At 44.5% G+C, this 10,781-nt stretch overlaps 1 long non-coding RNA gene across 1 annotated transcript; it reads left to right on the forward strand.

The window, feature by feature from the left end:
• The first annotated feature begins 6,823 nt into the window (after nt 1–6,823).
• On the forward strand, nt 6,824–10,477 carry LOC104656147. The gene is made up of 4 exons (XR_747073.2): nt 6,824–9,251; nt 9,513–9,682; nt 10,069–10,279; nt 10,369–10,477. It is a non-coding gene; the product is annotated as an uncharacterized LOC104656147 (long non-coding RNA).
• The last annotated feature ends 304 nt before the right edge of the window (nt 10,478–10,781 follow it).

Genomic DNA, 10,781 nt, shown 5'->3' on the forward strand with positions numbered 1-10,781 from the left:
GCTGAGATGGGAGAATTGCTTGAACCCAGGAGGCGGAGGCTACATTGAGCCGAGATTGCATCACTGCTCTTCAGCCTGGGTGACAAAGTGAGACTCCATCTCAAAAACTAAAAAGAAAAAAATTAAAAAAGAAATGTACCTTGTTGTGCTGAATCGGAATCAAAAGGGGTGGATGAACTCATGGTTTTTAATATCTATCTATTTATCTGTCTATCATCTATCATCATCTATAGCTACAGAAGTAAATATTAATGCCTATTTAATGTGTGTGTGTATGTGTGCACATGTTTCCCAGCTGTCTTCTGAGAGGTCCTAGAAACAGTGACACGCTAGTAACAATGAGCACACCTTGTGCTAAGATCCTGATTTCTAATTACTGATCTCAATTACATTTTTAAAAAGTTTATCCTTCTTTTGTGCTTGTTATATTACAGGAACATTTTGTAGATGCTATCCAGCATTTTAAAAACTGCCTTCTGTATGCAGCACTCTCCAGGAGAACTGCCTGCGATGGTAGAAATGTTATATATCCACCCTGACTGATGGAGTACCCACTAGACTCAGAAAACATGGCTAGTGAGTCCGAAGAACTGATGATTTACTTTAATTTTAATTAGTTAAAATTCAAATTTAAATAGCCACTCATGGATAGGTTTGAAAGGTTTGTATGTGTGTGTGTGTATTCAAGTTTGTTAATAATACTACTCAAATGTATTTTGTTCAAATACTGTATTAGACCTCTGGGTATATGGTTTGTATATGTATATGTATATATGTGTAAACATACCATATCTATATATTCAATTTTGTTAATAATATTGGTCAAATCTTCTTTTTTTCCTCTGTATACCTGGCAAAGATCAAGAGAAAAATGTTCACTTTGACCATTTTGCTTTAATCTCTACCTTGTTAAATATTAATATTATCGTCTCTGATTTATTTTTATTTGTGTTTGCCTGGTAAGTCGTTGCCCATCACTTTATTTGGCACTGGAAAAAAACTCAATATTTATTTGTTGAAGGAATAAATGCATAAATTTTCAAAGCTTTTAGGAACATTTTATTACAGGTGTGTTCCTTTATAATAGCTCAAAGCTGGATTTTGCTTTTGACCCAAACTAAGTCTTTTAATAGACGCTTCCAGCTCATTTACATTTTGTGCTTAGTTCCTTATAGGTCTTTTGTCATTTTGTGTGAAGTTGAAGCACAGCCTGTATCAGTTCCTTCTGGGTGAGGATGTTTTTCCCAGAGATCCTTTCCTACCTTGAAGACTTCCCTATTCATGTGCCCTAAGGAAGATTTTTGTTTTCCTCTTAATTATTGCTTTTCCACTCTTCTTTTCCTTCCTTTTAAGCCACTGTTACATCCAGGATAAGTGCCTGCTATTTCTTTTCTTTCTTTTTTTCTTTTTGAGACGGAGTCTCGCTCTGTCTCCCAGGCTGGAGTGCAGTGGCGCCATCTTGGCTCACTGCAAGCTCCGCCTCCCGGGTTCACTCCATTCTCCTGCCTCAGCCTCCCGAGTGGCTGGGACTACAGGTGCCTGCCACCACGCCGGGCTAATTTTTTGTATTTCTAGTAGAGACAGGGTTTCACCGTGTTAGCCAGGATGGTCTCGATCTCCTGACCTCGTGATCTGTCTGCCTCACCTGCTATTTCTTCTTCCTTTCTCATTTGCATTTATCTTTGAGTCCTGGTACTATCTCTTGAGCTTGTCATCTAATTCTCCATTTACAAATTTGTCAATCATATTTCTCACTCCGAAAGCACTATTTTTAGATTTTTCTCTTTTATACTACCCGCCAGAGTTTCGTAGTTGAAATGTCTTGGAAGGACACACTTAGAGCATCTTTGCACTTGTCTCCTGTTTCTTGCACTAACTCTGCCATATAATGTGATGTTTGCTCTAATTGCGCAGATTTATGTATGCATCTTGAATGGCTACATACATATTTCCACCTGTCTTGTGATCTCTCTGTTTTTTTCTCTCCCACATGGGGGAGGTCAGAGAGTTATCCAGTAGGGGGTTCTGAGAGAGAGTGTGGTATGCCTATGTATATATTTCAGGCCCAGTCAAAGAGGGGAGGGAAAAGTGTAGATTGACAGTTGCTTTCCTTTGCCAAATTAACTTATTTTTATTAAAACTCTTATTATTATTATTATTGTTATTATTTTTGATACAGCGTCTCACTCTGTCACCCAGGCTGGAGTGCAGTGCTGCAATCTCAGTTCACTGCAACCTCTGCCTCCCGGGTTCAAGAGATTCTCCTGCCTCAGCCTCCTGAGTACCTGGGACTACCGGGGTACACCACCACACCTGGCCAATTTTTGTATTTTTTTTGGTAGAGATGGGGTTTCATCATATTGGCCAGCCTGGTCTTGAACTCCTGACCTCAAGTGATCTGCCTGCCTTGGCTTCTCAAAGTGCTGAGATTACAGAGGTGAGCCACCATGCCCAGCTTAAAACTCAGTTTTATTTACTTATTTTATAACATTCCATTTTATTTTTTTTTTTGAGACAGTCTTGCTCTGTCCCCCAGGCTGGATCACAGCTTACTGTAGCCTCAAATTCTCACCTTAAGTGATCCTCCTTCCTCAGCCTCACAAGTAGCTGGGACTACAGGAATGCTTCACCACACCTGGCCCCAAATTTAGCTGCTGTGACCCACAACGAGAGGCTCCTCAGGCAGGGGGTTTCCCCCGTGTTGAAGAGCGTCTGTTTCTTGTTTGCAGTGGCAGCCCCGAGTAAAAGGGAAGCATGTCCTCCTTCTCTTTTTGCCACCATGACAGAAGAAGAGAGGTATTTAATGATGTCAACCTTCGAGAATATGTGTGTGCTCTCAGTGTTTTGATAGTGTGTAACAGAGAAACTAAGCTTCATGACTCGTAGCAGAGGCCAGGCATGGTGGCTCACACCTGTAATCCCAGCACTTTGGGAGGCCAAGGAAGGTGGACCACTTGAAGTCAGGAGTTTGAGACAAGCCTGGTCAACATGGTGAAACCCCGTCTCTATTAAAAAAAAATTATCCAGGCATGGTGGCGGGCACCTGTAGTCCCCAGGCTGAGGCAGGAGAATCACTTGAATCCAGGAGGCGGAGGTTGCAGTGAGGTGAGATCGCATCACTGCACTCTAGCCTGGGCGATGGAGCGAGACTGTCTCAAAAAAAAAAAAAAAAAAAAAAAAAAAAGAGACTGGCAGAGAGTTCCCTGAATGGAGGGTGGCTCTACATAGAGAATTAGGTGCTATCATTGTCCCTGTCTGGCCACCCATTTGTCATGCCCTCATTACCTCCTCTGGGTGGATCAGGGTCAAACGGACTCAACTGAAAGTCATTTTCTTTCCCTTTCTCTTTGTTCCTCTTTGGGTCTGAGGTTGAAAGTAAGAAAACTCCAGGGCTGCAGAGTACCAGGTGAAAGCATGAAGTTTGGTTTGTTTTGGAACATAGGAAACTCTGTGTGTGTGTGCATGTGTGTGTGTGTGTATTTGTGTTTGTGTGTGTTTGCATGTGTATGTGTGTATGCATACGTATTCCCAGGTCTCTCCAAGCCAAGCTAAATTCTCAGAGCACTGTGTCCATTTTTTGGGCTATATCCACCTTATTTTTGCCCTTGGACAGTGAGAAAGTATTGCCTGAGAAGTGCCAAAGATGAAACCGTGCCTTCCTGTTCTCTCCAAAGTGAGGACTTCCTTGGAACTGGAGGTGTTTGTTTTAGGAAGAGGGATCCAGGAAGTTTGGAGAACAATGGCTGTGCCTGATGGAGACAAATGACTGCAGGCCAGACTTGGCTGGGAAGGAGGCTCCAGATGGGGCTGGGTCACCTTCTAAGCCCAAGACCTACCTTGGTGAACATCCTTAGATAGCAGATCCTCATCCTCGGGAGAACAGAGGGACTCAGGCAGATCCTGGTTCTGAGTTTATTAGCAGTAGGGTCTGGTCAAGTTTCTGTGCTTCAATCTTCCCTCTGATATGTGGGCCAAATATTTCAACTCCATTGGATTATTGGGATGATTCAGTGATAAAACAGCATCAAGCTTCTTGCTACACACAATGAATGGCACACCTGGGTTCTTAATTCTTCAAGACAAACTGGTTCATAAATATACACATGGAAGCAGCAGCACAGCACAGTGGCTGGGACCACAAGTTATGGAGTCAAATTACCTAGTATAAAAATTCTGATTTTTGCCTGGCATGGTGGCTCGTATCTGTAATCCCATCACTTTGGGAGGCTGAGGTAAGTAGCTTGCTTGAGCATGGGAGTTCGAGACCAGCCTGGGCAGCATAGCAAGATCCTGGCTCTATTAAATTTTAAAAACAATTCTGGTTTTATTCCCACTGGCTGTGTCTCCTCAGCAATTTTCTTTTATTTCTTTGAGACCAAGTCACTCTGTCACCCAGGCTGGAATGTAGTGGCATGATCTCGGCTAACTGCAACCTTCACCACCTGAGTTTAAGCGATTCTCCAGCCTCAGCCTCCTGAGCAGCTGGGATTACAGGCTTGAGTCATCACATCCGGCTAATTTTTGTATTTTTAGTAGAGGTGGGGTTTTGCCATGTTGGCCAGGGAGGTCTTGAACTCCTGACCCCAGGTGACATTGGAGAATCAAAACAAGATGCTGGGTATGAACTCTTGTTCCACCATGTCATAGCAGATGATCCTGGGCGAGTCATTTACCCTCCCAAAGTCTCAGTTTCTCATCAGTCAACTGAAGATGCAGTGAGGCATGAGGGAGCTCCTGTGCAAAGCTCTTATCTGAGCTCCAGCAGGCAGCAAGGGCTGGTTCTGGAATGGTTAACAGGTGGGATTTGTAGACAGAAAGCCTATTTTCTAGAGTTCTCTCTTCTCCAGTTTCTTCCCCTGTTGTTCAGCTATGACACTTGGAAAACTTCTCACCGTCCTGTTTGCTTGTTCCCAGGCATACTCCAGCTGGTTTGTTTCCCTGCAAAAGGAACTACCCCAGCCTGGATGGGGGGGAACCTCTCAGTGCTGGACATCGCCTTCCTGTGAATGTAGCCTTGTTTAATTCACTAATCAACACATCTGGCAATCACCCTAGAAAGCTCAGTGCTCTCCTGTTCCATGTTTCAAGTCTTTCTGGGAAGGGAGGAGGAACACTCAGATTTACACCTCTGTTACTTACATATCATGTCTCTCAATACAAAGCCATCCTCTTGTGGCACAGGTGGATGCCCAGTGTATTAGTCTGTTTTCATGCTGCTCATAAACACATACCTGAGACTGGGCAATTTATAAAGAAAAAGAGGTTTAATGGACTCACAGTTCCACATGGCTGGGGAGGCCTCACAATCATGGTGGAGGGCAAAAGGCACGTCTTACATGGCAGCAGACCAGAGAGAAGAGAATGAGAGCCAAATGAAAGGGTTTCCACTTATAAAACCATCAGATCTTGTGAGACTTATTCACTACCACGAGAACACTACAAGGGAAACCGCCCCCGTGATTCAGTTATCTCCCAGTGTGTCCCTCCCATAACATGTGGGAATTATGGGAACTGTAATTCAAGATGAGATTTGGGTGGGGACACAGCCAGACCACGTCACCCAGGCTGTGTTTGTCCGACCTATCAATAATAATTTAATTGTACACTTACAAATAACTAAAAGAGTATAACTGAATTGTTTGTAACACAAAGGATAAATACTTGAGGGGATGGGTTTTCCGTTATGTGATTATCATGCATTATGTGCCTGTACCAAAAATGGCTCATATACCCCATAAACATATACACCTGCTGTGTTTCCACAAAAATAAAAAACACACACACACACAAAAAGATCTAGGTGTCTGGATCCACCTTCTAGGGTAGGTTTGCATGGATCCAAGGGGTGAAGGTTGAACCCAGCTGATTCATGGTGCATCAGACACATGACATCCTTCTTCTATATCCATGTCCCCAACTGTAGCTCTGCCAGGGAGTTCCGAGAAACCAGGACGGAGGGTTTTGTGCTAAGATCTGTCTTTTATCCATTTAAATTACCATACTGGAATAATTGTGTATGTGTACAAACTGTCATAAGTGTACTTAAATGGTACCTTTCCCATGTGCTAAAATTACTTTTCATTATGACCTGTTTGTACAGCATTTGAACCAAATATCTCAGCTCAAAAATGCAAACGTGTTTTTATTTTTGCTCTGCAGGTTAGGTCAACAGACGTCTGAAATAAATATGATTGCAAGGGTGAAGGTGACATGATTTACTTAAATCAAGCACTTTCTCCATTAAAGCATTGAAGCCTCAACTCATAAAGACACTCTTTACCAGATGAACTGTAAGGTTGTCCAGCATTTGTCATATTAGGCAATTTGAAAGGAAAGAACAATTATAAAAATGAATGTAATTCTCGGTTGAAGAAAAAGAAAATCCAGTTTTTGCAGCAGGCGGTGGCTAACTTTCCATAGATTAAAAACAGGTTTCACAGCAATTCTGCTGCTATAACATTCTACAATTAAAACATAAGAAGAAACAGCTCTGGTGCCAAAGAAGACAGTTGTGGGAATTAGTTTGTTTGGGGACAGGGAGGCAGGTTCCCCCTGCAGCATCAAAGGTTATTTTCTTTCCCCTAGGAACAGCACTGTTGCCATAAACGGTGCTGGTTTGCTTCCAACCCCCTTTTCTGAGCTGCTTTCAATTAGCAGGGATTATTAAACTGGAAATGTTTTAAACTGCTGCCGAAGCGGCTTTCCGGCCTTATGAGCTGAGGCCTCATGAGCGGAGCTAGAGGCATCACAATAAAAGCTGATTGATTAGGGAGGAAGGCACTGATAGCAACTGATGCCCAGTGTCATGTTCTATGCGTTTCACAGCCTTCTCTTCCCCCACCGAACTGTGCGTCTTCATGGGGAGTTTGACTTTGGCTTCTCTCTCTGGTGCCTTCTGCAGCCTGGAGGCTCTCAACTTCCATTTCAACTACTTGACCTGGGCCAGTCATATCTCCATGCCCCATCTCCCACCTGGACCCATAGCTAGGGTGGGCAGATGCCAGAGGCAAGGCTCTTGGATTTCTGCATGACTGGCCTTTTTCTCTTTGCAGTTTGATTGTCGGGACATCAGACTAACAGCGACAATAACACATCTCTGCAAAATATAGGCCACAGAGTGTTGGTGGAGGTAGAGGTGGGGGCAGGTATCTGTGTCTTGTTGAAGGGTTTCAAAGATGGAAGGCATTTCCCTAAAGTTTGATCGTCAATGACCTTGTCTTCTAGTGATCTTTCTTAAAGTTCCTTGTATGCATACCTGATTTCTTCAACTAAATTAATTAATTTATTTGATAACACATAGTACTTGGTTAGCACTGTGCTACATTTTTAAAGGCATTTACTTTTTATGTTTAATTCTAGCAACAAATCCCTGATTTGTTGGTAGAATAGGTATAGTTAACAGCCCGATTTTACAGATGAGTAAACGGAGGCCTGTGGGTGGGAAAGGCTGACTTCAAAATGAGGCGGAACGCTTCACCACTGTATTGCTTCTTGCATTAAACCTGTTCCTGCTCTGAGTGAGGGGGGTGGAACAGATCCTCTATTCCTCCCCAGGTCATTCACTACTTTAAAAAAAAAAATCATAGATTCTTTTAATACGTGCTGGTTGTGTGTGTCCAAGCTCTGAAGATGGTGGTGGACTAGTCAGACCAGCTGCCTCCTCTTGTTGGGACAGGGCTCATGCCCCAGCTCTGTTTCTGATCAATTTGCAAGGAGAATGCATATACCCACATTGCCACTTACCACGAGGAAGCTTGGCTTCTCAGCGTTGCCTAATTGCCTGAGTTGTAAAGGTTCAGCAACCCATCTTGTGTTGGGTGGACTGGAAAAAGGAGACGGGGTCTGCTTTCTGGTTACGCAGTGGGCTGCCTTCAAACCGCCTCCCCGCCCTCCCTTTTCTGGCAGAAAGGGGCTGGAGTGAAGGTGCGGGGTGGGTGTTGGGGAGTGGCAGAAAGCGGTTTCCCTAGGAGCGGGGCCCGGGGTGAGGCCGACCACAGTTATTCCAGGATTATGACTCAAAGCACACCAACAAGAAGCATTTATTACCTCCGAAGTAGTGCTGGCTCTGTAGTGCTGAATGGAGAGGTGAGGTATTGCAGCTGTTATCTTTTGAACTAACTGCTATTGCGTGTCCCATGACCAGCCGTGGCAGGGTTTTTGTTCCCATGAATGAATGGGCTATAAATCTGTCGGAGCCGACAGTAGCAGCAGCACTAGAGGGTGTAAAGAGAAAATGTGCAGAAGAATCTTGTGGTCTTTGCTTGCCTGGAAAATGAGTTCAATAAAATGGAGGTGATCAGTGCTTATTTATAGGGCAAACTGATACATCCAGCATTGGCCGTCAGAACCTAACTTAGTGTTTTCTCATTTACAGTCACTCTGTTGTAAAGCACATCTGTGCACCGAGGGCACTTGTGGAGCTTCCAGCAATTGCAGCGATGGAAGAAGTAGAGGAGACACTTGCAGATAAAGGGGTGTTTTCCTCTGTGTTTCTAAGCTTCAGGAGCCTTCAGAGGTAGCTGTCTGTAGAGCTGTAGTTTGAGGTTTGTAACAGGCAGGAAAACTCGAGGCCGAAAACAGTTCCTTATTTACATTTCAGTTTTGAGGGTGAATGGCAGGAAATGGGATAAAATTAATCGCCATTTTTCAGGCCCCCGAAACAATAAATTCCAGCAGCCATAAATTTGGAGCTGGGTTAAGTACTGAAAACAATTTATTGCTAATTTTTCCCTTAATTGCATTCCCAAGAAGAAGGGTTTGGTGCTTACTGGTGGCATTATTATATAAAAATTATTCGTTAGAAAGCGCAGTGAACAGTAAATCAGAAGCTTACCTGAAACAGGGTCAGGGTTCCTCACAATTCATCCTCGCCCTCACCCAGCCTGTCTCCAGCGAGGTCTTCAGGAAAGAAAAGGATCAGGGAAAATGCTCCCGCTGTCCCCTCACCCCTCCTCCGTGACACTGTGCGCAGATTAGGTGTTGATTCAATAAGATGCTTCACCTTCTAAAAGTGATAGTGTGAATCACGTGTGGAAGCAGAGGGGACATAATGGAACATCACTGCACGGCATCCCTGCCTCATTTAATTTGTTTTGAGGCTGCTAGCTGTGTCAGGCTAACTGCACTTGAGGCCAGTCAACAGCCTGACCCTGTTGGTGGAGAAAGTTGAAAGACAGTGGCATGGTGTCAGAAGCTGCTGGGATGAAGTCAACATCCGTTCCCATCTCCCCTTGGGAGAGCCATGTTCCAGGGTGAGCCTCCTCTGCAAAAAAGGACTTGTTGGGACTGGAGGTCTGAGAGCTGAGGCTGGCCTTGGGGACGAGAATCACTGCAAGTCATTTTACACTATGCGGGAGACTTGCTGTCCTTTGGTTGTTTGATGGGCAGACTTTGCTCAGATGGGGATGGTGAGATGTCATCTTCATGCAAATGCCATCTATGTTCCTTCAGGCCTACAGCAGGCCATGGGTGGGAACTCACCTGCTTAGATCAGTGTCCTTGGCATTTTACAGGCAAAGAGAGAGTGATGGATTTGCCATTCCAAACCAGCCATAGGTGGAGCCTGTGCCCATCGGAGAGCTCCTGGAGGTTGAAACTGCAATTCTGATGGCCATTTGGGGAAGAGCCAATGAGTGCCAAGTGTTTATGACATGACAAGTACATCTGCATCACGGATGGTGAGGTCAGTGGGAGCGGTTAGATGGAAGCTCTTCTGTCCCTTCCATAATGGTATCTGTCATCTCAGGCCGGCAATGGCTATGATGGTGGGAGGACCCCCCCCACCGCCGCTGCTTGGGGCATGCTCCCACTGCTGGCCATGGTGGGAGAATGGCAGGAAGACTGTGAGGGAGGGGCAGGGCATCAGGGGCACTGACAGTCTTTCCAGGAAACTGACAAGATGGGGAAAGTACACACTTCAGGACCAAACAAAATGGCACATTCACAGGGTCCTTCCTCCCTCCTCCTTCCTCCTTCCTCCCTCCTCCTCATCCCCCTTCCTCCTCCTCCCCCCTTCTTCTTCTTCTTATTCTTCCTCTTCCTCTTCTTCTTATTCCTCTTTTTTGACAGAGTCTCACTCTGTCTCCCAGGTTGGAGTGCAGTGGCGTGATCTCAGTTCACTGCAACTTCCACCTCCTGGGTTCAAGTGGTTCTCCTGCCTTGACCTCCTGAGTAGCTGGGATTACAGGTGCCTGCCACCACACCTGGCTAATTTTTGTATTTTTGGTAGAGATGAGGTTTCACCATGTTGGCCAGGCTGGTCTTGAACTCTCGACCTCAGGTGATCCACCTGCCTTGGCCTCCCAAAGTGCTGGGATTACAGTTGTGAGCCACCATGCCTGGCCTGAAAATCCTCATCTTCCTTTTCAGGCCAGCCAAGGCAGAGGCTCACAGATGGAACTGCAGGCCACAGCATCACCCCATCTCTCAATCTTATGACAGCTAACTATCAAGACATTTCTGTAAAAAGAAATCATTAAATAAAAAAAGATACCTGCACTTTTATGTTTATTGTAGTACTGTTTAACCCAGTGTTCATCAACAAATGGGTAGAAAAAGTATGGTACATATACACAATGGAATACTATTAAGCCATAAAAAAGAAACCAAAATCATTTCTTTTGCAGCAATATAGATGGGACTGGAGGTCATTACCTTAAGTGAAACAAGCCAGAAACAGAAAAACAAATATTGCGTGTTCTCACTGATATGTGGGAGCTAAATAATGTGTACATGTGGATGCACAGTGTGGAATGGTAGACAGTGGAGACTCAGAAGGGGGT

This window comes from Rhinopithecus roxellana, chromosome 12, assembly GCF_007565055.1.
Source record: "Rhinopithecus roxellana isolate Shanxi Qingling chromosome 12, ASM756505v1, whole genome shotgun sequence".
Classification (NCBI taxonomy): Eukaryota; Metazoa; Chordata; class Mammalia; order Primates; family Cercopithecidae; genus Rhinopithecus; species Rhinopithecus roxellana.